Here is a 9,562-nt window from a genome sequence, read left to right on the forward strand (position 1 = left end):
CTTGTTGTGGTCAAGTGAGAGTTTGTGCTTGTTACTCTTGGTGATCGTCATCATCTAGACGGCTTGGTGGTGATCAGGAGTTTGATGATCATCCGGCGGAGCTGTGGATGACCCAACTAAAGTTGTCAGCAGTTGTGGACGATTCACTGCAACAGAGTGTCGAAGAATCAGCCCATAGAGAGCACTTGATCCTTGCACAGATCAAGGGGGAGATACACCCTTGCGCGGGTGCTCCAACGAGGACTAGTGGGGAGTGGTGACTCTCCGATACCTCGGCAAAACATCGCCGCGTTCCTTTCCCTCTCTTTACTTTAAGCATTTATATTTGAGCAATTCATTTTGTGTCTTTACATTCCTAGAATTATCATGCTAGAGTAGGATTAGAACTTAGGTTGCAAAACCTTTTATGCGGTAGAACATTAGAAACACATTCTAGGCATAAGGGGTGAAGTGGGCTAAGTGTAGGATTTAATTATTGCAAAGAATTTTAGAATTAGCCCAATTCACCCCCTCTTGGGCATCTTGATCCTTTCACAAGTGTTTCAGATGCATGTTTTAAATGTTTTATCTGTCTTCGGACGTATGTTGCAAGTGTTGTATTTGGATGTTTCAAAAGTAGATCGGATGTTGCATCTCCCTCCTTGCTTTCTGCTGCCTCGCTTAACCTGGTGTTTGCTCCTCGCCTTCTTTGCCTTGCATCCTTCTCAGACTATGGAGGGGCACAGCGAGGGCCAGCGAAGGGGGTGAGCTGGGGGGCAGCGGATGGGACGCGCCGGGGGATTACGGCACGAACGCGAGCACACGCTATCCCCTTCCGTTATGCGGGCAGGTAGTGCTTCAGTCCCCTTTAGTTTTCTATTTTACGCAGGATGCTGAGATGGTCCGTTGGTGGGCCACGACGCCATCCCATATGGTTCGGTTGGCTGGGGACTAGGAGATGCGTTCGGACGCGCTGCTGGCGTCGGTCGTTCGGGCACTAGTCCCCCTTATTAAAATCGATGGTGCGATAGTTGCATAAATCTCCAAGTGGGTTCAACAAGTTATAACCCTGGAACATGTATGTTAGTTAGGAAAAATATTAAACTAGAGGTGAAGCTTCCAAGGATTAGTTATGTATGTTTCTTTATCTCCATTCAGAATGACGCAAGTGGATACGATAGGATAGGACTATACACCAGGAATCATAAGCTAAAATTTGATTGAGAAGGAAGACTTCTTGAGTCAAGTCAACTAAGAAAACCAGGTTGACAGGTGACACCGACTAATGATGGTATCAATTGAGAAAGTATGCCGAACCTATATTATAGTGTGACAAAAAAAAGTTTCTGAAGATAATGATTTAGGTTGTAATAGCAGTTGCTTTGCAATTGTGATTCAAATCTATCTAATATTTATTTCTTTTCTCAAAAAGAATAAAAGTCCTTGTTGAAGTCCTTCATGATAGGCTTTTCTAATTCTGGGAAGTTTCTCTTTTCACGGCATTGGATAGTTTGATCGCTTCCTTAATCACTACTTGTGGAAGGACGATACAAACATGATTCATAAACAAAAACAAAATTCACAGACACTTGTTCTTATCACATAAAAAAGGCTTTTTATGCGAGAGCAATAGAAATTGAGTACCTACTTTAGTTTAGTTTCCTATCTGAACCTCGCTATACAAAATCTATACCACTATAGAGCATATAATGTTGTCAACAATGAATTTTCTTGATAACTAATTAGCTATTTCTCTTACAACTAAAAGAAAGAAAGTAAGACCACCGTTTCGTGCGATAATCGTCGCTCCGTCGGTGCACCACTCCCCTTGCGATACCGCACGTCGTAATCCTATAAAAGGAAACCCCCCTCGCACGATTCGCCCTACCCCATGCGCTATCTCTCTGTCCCGCGGAACCGCCGCCCGCTAACGTACGCCGCCCCTGCTCCGCAGCTCGCCCCACGTGCGTGAAACAGAAGCAGACGGCGGAGGCATAGCAGTAACCCAGCAGCGGAGGCGGCTCCTCCTCGCCCTCGCCCTCGCCATCCTCGGTGCTTGCCTCAGGGCCGTACGCGCTCCGCTCACTCGGCTGAGCGCGCGCCAAGCCGGTCGGACGGGGACGCGGCCGTGGATGTCGATGTGTCCAACTTCACCGCCTTGCTCCAGGCCTCATCAGAGTCACTCGCGGTCGTCGAGTTCTTTGCCCACTGGTTGGCCCCTTGTATCTGACTTGATTGATTCGTTTTTATTTTTGTCCTTTTGGTTCCCGTTGATTCAATGCGGCTAGCCTCCCTCCAATCCCCTCGGCACGGCGCACCTGGCCTCCGCCGTGACCCAACACGCGGCCAACGGCGAGCGGCGGCCGACGAGGCATGGTTCAACGGCGAGCGGCGGCTGACGAGGCACGGATCCTTGCAGCGGCCAACATCGAGCGTTGGTTGACGAGGCGTTCAAGGTATCTTCCATCTCTTCTCACCCTTCCTTCGTCTCTTCTCTTTTGTGAAGAAGAATCATCCGAATTGCTTGATAAGAATCAACGTGATGGATCAATATTGAACAAATGGTGATTCACTGGCCACTGCCATTCCATGCCCACCAGGTGTTTGTTTCTATGCCAACGTGGTGAAGCCATCCGTGGATGCGTGCATGGTTCTACCAAACGTGGTGATTTTTCTATCCACGTTATAGGATGCATGAATGGAATCTGACCCATGGTGACTGTTTTACTTTTTTCCTTCCTTCAATGGGTGATAGATTAATCATGCTCGTGTGTTTGAGAGAAAAAATAATAATAATATCTGTGACTGCGCTACATTTGTCATCAGTTAGAAATCACTCATTATGCAATGCATCGGTGCACTGAACATTACCATGCTCCTTTTAGTAGTTAGAAATCAGCAGTGGGTTCCAGGTTCAGAGCAGAGCTTAAGCTCAACGCTGACGACTGATGAGTCCATGGAACAACCATTGAGTTATTTTAATTTTGACTACTTTACCGGGATCGCTCCAGAAGTTGAACTAAATCCTTTTATTTTTAAATACCCCTGTATCCAAGCAAAGACTTCCTGTTTTCCTGTGCCTCTCTTCTACCACATCCATAGTCTTAGCAACTTAGAAACTAAAGCACCATCCGAGAATCATTCCTACCGACAGTTGCATTTCATTTATTTAAGATTTTCGTGTGCCCTGTGCCTGGATGAAATAACAAACTGTGAGCGGCCTGCTAGTTGTTATCTGGGGATGCGCTGTATGCCTGTTGTTTTAGCACAAATGGGTTTGGAAAACGTTACTTTGCTATTACGAAATGACAATTTCTGTTGCCTTAAAATAAGTTTCTGGATGTGTATCGTTTTTATTGGTACAATTTTAGAAAATAATGGTAAACTCTGTTAGGTCACTGTTTCCAACTGTCATTGTTGATGTCTTGTGCAGTAAAAGCCCAGTAGGGGATCACCCCTCCTGTTTCCCTCAAAAAAAATCACTGTCACCCTTAGCAATCAATACGAGGAACTTACTCGCTGACCCAATATGCATGCTTGTCTTTAGTTATCTTATTTTATTGTTTGTTCAGTTCAAGCTTGCATAGAGTTCAAATTAATTTATTTAGCTGTAGCCTTCGTCAGATTAGTTAACAATATTTTGGTCAAAGAAACAAGATGTTTTCTCAAGTTCAGTTTCCTTTTCAGTTACAAAAGTTTCAGACTTTGCAAGTGACTTTTCCACTTTTAAGTGATCGGCAATCAGGCATACCACTGTTGCCTGCATTTGGATTGATGTTGCCCTTGTGACATATGCAGCTCTAGCGATCACTTATTTTTGTATCATAGCCAACCTACAGAATGTAGTTGGATTTTTTATAAGGACCATCATTCAACTCTTCTATTTCAGCTAAGCTTAGGAAGCAATCTGGAAAGTCTTGACAAATTGGAAGTTATAGCATCACTAAATCACTACACCATAGGTGTTGCCTACAGAAAGCAAGGCAAGGCTTTCTAATTGAGTTAACTAAAAGTGGTCTGGAGAATTGCCACAGCTGTTACATCTGAACTAAACAAATAGCATATAGTTGACAGTTGGAGTGAGATAAGAGGGAGAATAGCATATAGTTGACAGTTTGAGTGATAAGAGGGAGACGCTTGGGCGAGGCAGGCTGAAGTTCAGTGTACCACACACTGAACTGCAGAGTCACATCTGAACACCTACCGCTCATGGTTCGGCAAATTGTAATACTTACTTAATTAATATATTTTCACCAGTTTACAAATTATCTCACAGTTCTGTCTATTGTCCACACTAATATGAATGCAAATAGGAGAAAATATATTGTTTTCACTCCTGTCTACTGTTCATGGTCCTGGCAATTGTAACCAGGATTGGTTTGATAGTTGATTTTCATATTGATAGTTGATATTCATATTCAAATCATTTAATCGTATGACAGGTTATTACTAATTACAAGTCTAGGGTATCTCCAAATTTTAGATAAACAGCACAGGAACAGAGATTGCAAGGTTCAGAAGAGCAGAGATTGCTGCAGGTAGCTTCGGATGCTCAACTGATCAATATACAATGATTTGGCTCACACAAACACGAAAAGCACATAACTTTCAACATTATTTAAACGTTGGTTTTGGCTGAGAAAATGAAGAGCCAAGGAAAATCGAAATCACGCTGTTAGGAGAATGTTTCAGAATACAACCAAAATAATTTTTGTAGACAAAAGATTTTGATTTCCAGTAAATCGAGTAAGCAATTGTGAACTTAAAAAAGGTTTAATTGTGCATGCTTTTAGTTCAAATCATTTGGATCAACCGTATTAAGGTTTTTATACTAAAGTAACTATTCTGATAATTGATGTTACCTGAATAAGAGACAAGGGCAGAAACTCTGAAACATAGTGGAACTTTCAGTAGTCACTTGGTAGGTCCTGATGATTTTTTATAGCTTGGCCCTGCAGTTGCAGGCACTTTACTATTCTTCTTGAGTGCTTGGCATATATTGTAAATAAATTGGTGGATGCACAGGTTGATAGTAGATGAAAACAGGCATCATAAGAGAATCCAAAAAGTAAAATGCATCATAAGTGATTTCATTATTAGTGCTTAGAAAACTAAACTGAGAGTATATAATACTTTTTAAAAAACAAAGTAGAATAAAGACAATACAATTTTATATAGCTATATATCATTTCAGTTCTGAATTAATGACATCCATGTTTCATATACCTGAATTATTTAAAAAAAATTAATATGTACGTCTTTTAGGTCTCGATGGATAGTTCTGATGCAAAGGTTTGGAAGGAAAATGGAGGCCCCTTAGAAGATATTGTACAAACAGAAAATTCCAGTGAGCCTATGGATGATTCTAGATGGTTGCAAGAAAGCATGAGTACAGAAGTTATCCACGAAGCTCTACCAGTTGACCAGGGCTTTAGCACGGCCCAAGATGAAAAGGCCCTATCAACTTCTGGGGTAGATCCGACCGGAGAAAAAGGACTTTTGGAAATCATAATCGTACAAAATAACCCAAAAAATCTATGTCTTCACCGGTTGCTCCAGAAGGTATTGATATTTTCTCTTTGATGGATTAACCTAGAGAAACTGCTAACTATTGTTGTATACTTTAATTTAATTCCTCTTTTTCATATTATGTTTGTACCGATACTGATAGAGCCATAATTGAATCTGTCAAAAAAATTCTTCACCTGGGAATGAGGAGCTTGTGCTCATAGATGATGTTCTGGTGTCGAGAAACCACATGAAATGTCTTTTTTCAGCCATATGAATACTTGTCTGACGAGGTAACAGATGCAAGTCATAATACTCAATCAAACATTGTCAACTTCAATGCTCTTTCTCTCTAATGGCGAAATATATGCAGGTCATAAATGCTTATATTAAACTGCTGAAGGCCTATGAGGGTTTAAAAAAGAGGCTAGGAGGTATAGTCTATCTTGAAACTGCGTGCTTAGTTGCAATCATGAAGCGGGATGGAGAAAATGATGAGACCATTGAAGCCAATTACCCTAACCGTGGCACTTCACAACGTCCTGGTTTAGTTCAAAGGGTGCTAGCTTACTTGAAGTATGACATGGTAGCAATTTTTTAAACGATCTATTGGTCTTTCATTATCAATTTTTATGCCTGGCAAAATGTTTATTGTTTGATTTGATAGGTGTTCCTTCCAATAAATGTTACAAATACACATTGGTACCTTGCTATTATAAACGCCGACAAACATGAGGTTCAGGTGCTAGACTCTTTGGGCGAGATGTTCGGACGTGTTGACCTCAATAAAATTGTGGGTATTTCCTAACACAGCTATTTGTACACATTTTATATTTTAGAAATGTTGATTGATTCATTCTTCTATGAACAAATAGCGAGATGGATTGCGGAAACAGGTAGATTTCATATTGGAGTAGACAGGCCCGAAAGAGCACAAATGGCTAGATATTGAGGTTGATACCTGGCTGGTTAGGGAGATTTTCTACGGCAAATTATTACAAACATATGGGTACATCAGAAATAATGGCATGTCATATAAGTTGAATTTTATGTGTCTTTGCCTTTTTGATCTAATGTGAGCCTGAACCTCTATTAATGTTGTATGTAGTTTTTCATGCGGTTTATTCTTAATAAACTTTATAGAGTATTGGACTAGGAACGATTTGTTAGACAAGTTCAATCAGGTAAACTATGCATCTTACCACAAGTTATGAGTGTGCACTAGCTGTGGGTTTTTAATTAATAATTAATTAGGTTTATACTATTGTGCAGGATGATATGAAAGAATTTAGATTGAAGCATGCAGTGATCTTGCTATCGTCAGAGTTAAACAAACGAAAGGGTGCTCCATATCTTGATAGGGATGAAAATATTGGAAGCCCAAGCGACTGTGTCATAATAGAGAATCCAAAGATGGCTAATCAAGTGTCCACGAAAAAGAGAAATATTATGAGGAGGCCGAATGCTTAGTGGTTCAAACGGGCACCCCTCAACACATACAAACTCAGAATAAATCCCCACAAGTCCATGCCAATCAAGACCCTGATGAGGTTTGGGAATTTGAGGCCATGAAAGACATGCCAATGAACAACGAAGAGATGACTGAGTTACTGTGTGACTACATCATGGCAATTCAGGATGAAGCGACATTGAAGTAAGCTACATGCTTATTTTAATTACTTTATTTACTAATAATAGTGTGCTATCTTATATGACGAAAATCATCATCTGTGTCTAATGCTTTGCAGGAAGCCTTAGGTTAAAGGTTTTCATCCCTCCATGATTGCCCTAAGTGTCAAGGACCTACAAGAGTTGTTAATGAACAATCGAGACATCTCTAAGAACTATTTCAACTTAGGTGTCCGTTTTTAGGCAGCTCGAGAGTACAATACAATGAAAAAATACAATAGTATTGCGAAGCATCACATGGACCTGAGATTCTGTGTAAGCACATTTTTAAAATTCTTATCGTGCTATATTATATTGTCTTATTTGTTGTTCTCCTAATTGTATAAAGTAGGCCAAGTTATACTAATCCTTAACTCTCGATATCTTTCTCTTCCAGAAAATGTGTGCTTTAACAAAAATGCCTAAAATACCTATAAAATACACTAAGAAAGAAATGGTTGCTGCGATTGGTGTATGTGAGGATATGAAATATAGCTTAGCACAATGCAGATATGTAAGTCGCTTGCTCCTGCTTTTATTACTTGTTTCCTATATACTATTCTAAACGCTACCATGTTTGCAGATTCTTTTGTCATGGTTGCACGTTCGAAAGTATATGCTTTATGTTTTCGATCAGAAGGAGAAGATGCTTATCATGATTGATCTTAGACCTATTGAAGACTGGTGTAAAGACACACCAGCGCTGATGTATGCCAGCTACACTCTTAGATTTACCTTGCAGTATACGGATATAGTGAATGTATATATTCCTAGATGGAATGAGGATGTCTTCAAATAGAAATTTAGACGGGAAGGAAACATTACAGAGGACATAAATGGGTAACTAACACATAGTCACTATGACTTACAATAATAATACATATGATTTAACTATTTTTATATATTGCTGATCGTGAATCTTGCCACAGACACTTAAGTGGATATCTTATTCTATAGTATATGTCTACGTGTAATAGACCAAAAGCCACACATATTTATACGGTGAGTATAACACTTTGTTTTAAGTTTTTATGGAAGATTTTTCAAGAGACGCAGTATTACCCATGCGATAGGCACTAATGTTGACATATATACTCGAGCCTGTGTACAGGATGGTATGGAGATGCGGCGGAACTTATTCGTGGATTTATTGGCGTACGAAAGAAATGGATATCGGAGATTTCTTCCTACCGGTATAAAACATTATCTTAGGCGCATCACTGGAAAGGTCTATAAAGTAGAGTTTGTAAGCCTGTGATGCCGCGCTCTCCGTGACGGTTAATTTCACAAACTTTGCTTTTTAGGATTAAATGTCACTTTAACGTTGGTATTTAATTTTTATAGTATTGTTATCTTATCGCGTGATCCGTAGTATTTTTAGTATAAAATGTTAGCTATCCCGTAGCAACGCATGGGTATGCTACCTTAGATTACTAATCCTAAACTGCCTCAGGTCTCGCCATCACCAATCGGGCGTGACTTCAGACCGTGGTCTGATTCTAGCGACGGAACAAGGAGAAGGAGTTAAGAGAGGAATTAGAAACAAATAACGGGTTCCAGATGCAAAGGTACCAGAGACAAAGAAATAGTGGAAGGACTTAAACGCTTTTAGAAACAAATTTAGGGTTCCTAATGCAAAAGTTCCTTTTTCTTCTTTTTTTAAAGCTTGGGCCAAGTTGTGGTGGGCCTCGAATTCAGCCCAATGCTGGGCTGGCTGCGCTGTGGTCTGGGCCGAAGCCCATGGCCCAGTCACACAATATCTCTTTTCCTTTCTTTTCTGTTTTCTTTTCTTTTAAACCAGTAGAGAATTCTAGAAATCATAAAAAATTACAGGAAAATCATAAAAATATCAAAACCAGTATTTTTACACTCCTTTTGACTAGGGCTACACAGTAAACATATAATGGCCCCGTTCGCTTAGAGGAATCTGGAGGAATTTATGAGAGGAAATTAGTCCGTGAACAGTGTTTTCAGCCGTGAACAGTGTTTTTTTTGGCACTAGCCGAACGGGCCAATATCATATGCTTTAGTATAAAGATTTTGTTGTATCTATAGATCTATGCTTTTGTGTAATTAATTTGCTGAAATTTTTATCTATATCCATATCTACTCTCACCGTGCTCCAATTTTTTACATGTGCCCCTTTTTTTGGTCCACCTTCCCTTACCCACCCGATAGTGTAGTTTCTTTCATCTGGACTTATATACCCCGGTGCTCATGCGAGTTAGATCAACTCACATCTAGCGTGATATGGAGTCCGATTTCAAGATGTATTGGGTTGTGTATATGATGCGAGCTCATGAGCCGTGCTTATATGAGTTAGAACAACTCATGTCTAAAGATGATTAAGTTAAGTGTGAGCCAATGGTGACAGCTTAAACTAGATCCGGCCGCAACCCCCATCCTC

At 40.2% G+C, this 9,562-nt stretch overlaps 1 long non-coding RNA gene across 7 annotated transcripts; it reads left to right on the plus strand.

The window, feature by feature from the left end:
• Nucleotides 1-1,873: 1,873 nt before the first annotated feature.
• On the plus strand, nucleotides 1,874-8,333 carry LOC136497702 (uncharacterized). 7 transcript variants are annotated; one of them, XR_010769387.1, is made up of 14 exons: nucleotides 1,874-2,435; nucleotides 2,580-2,644; nucleotides 4,463-4,517; nucleotides 5,245-5,541; nucleotides 5,651-5,780; nucleotides 5,861-6,073; nucleotides 6,155-6,280; nucleotides 6,363-6,496; nucleotides 6,596-6,671; nucleotides 6,760-7,141; nucleotides 7,236-7,431; nucleotides 7,553-7,669; nucleotides 7,739-8,157; nucleotides 8,267-8,333. It is a non-coding gene; the product is annotated as an uncharacterized lncRNA (long non-coding RNA). The 7 variants fall into 7 exon arrangements; XR_010769391.1 differs by lacking the exons at nucleotides 6,363-6,496; nucleotides 6,596-6,671 and having other exon boundaries at nucleotides 1,874-2,190; nucleotides 2,268-2,435; nucleotides 8,267-8,330; XR_010769386.1 differs by lacking the exons at nucleotides 6,363-6,496; nucleotides 6,596-6,671 and having other exon boundaries at nucleotides 8,267-8,329.
• The last annotated feature ends 1,229 nt before the right edge of the window (nucleotides 8,334-9,562 follow it).

This window comes from Miscanthus floridulus, chromosome 12 (genome assembly GCF_019320115.1).
Source record: "Miscanthus floridulus cultivar M001 chromosome 12, ASM1932011v1, whole genome shotgun sequence".
In the NCBI taxonomy this organism is placed as follows: Eukaryota; Viridiplantae; Streptophyta; class Magnoliopsida; order Poales; family Poaceae; genus Miscanthus; species Miscanthus floridulus.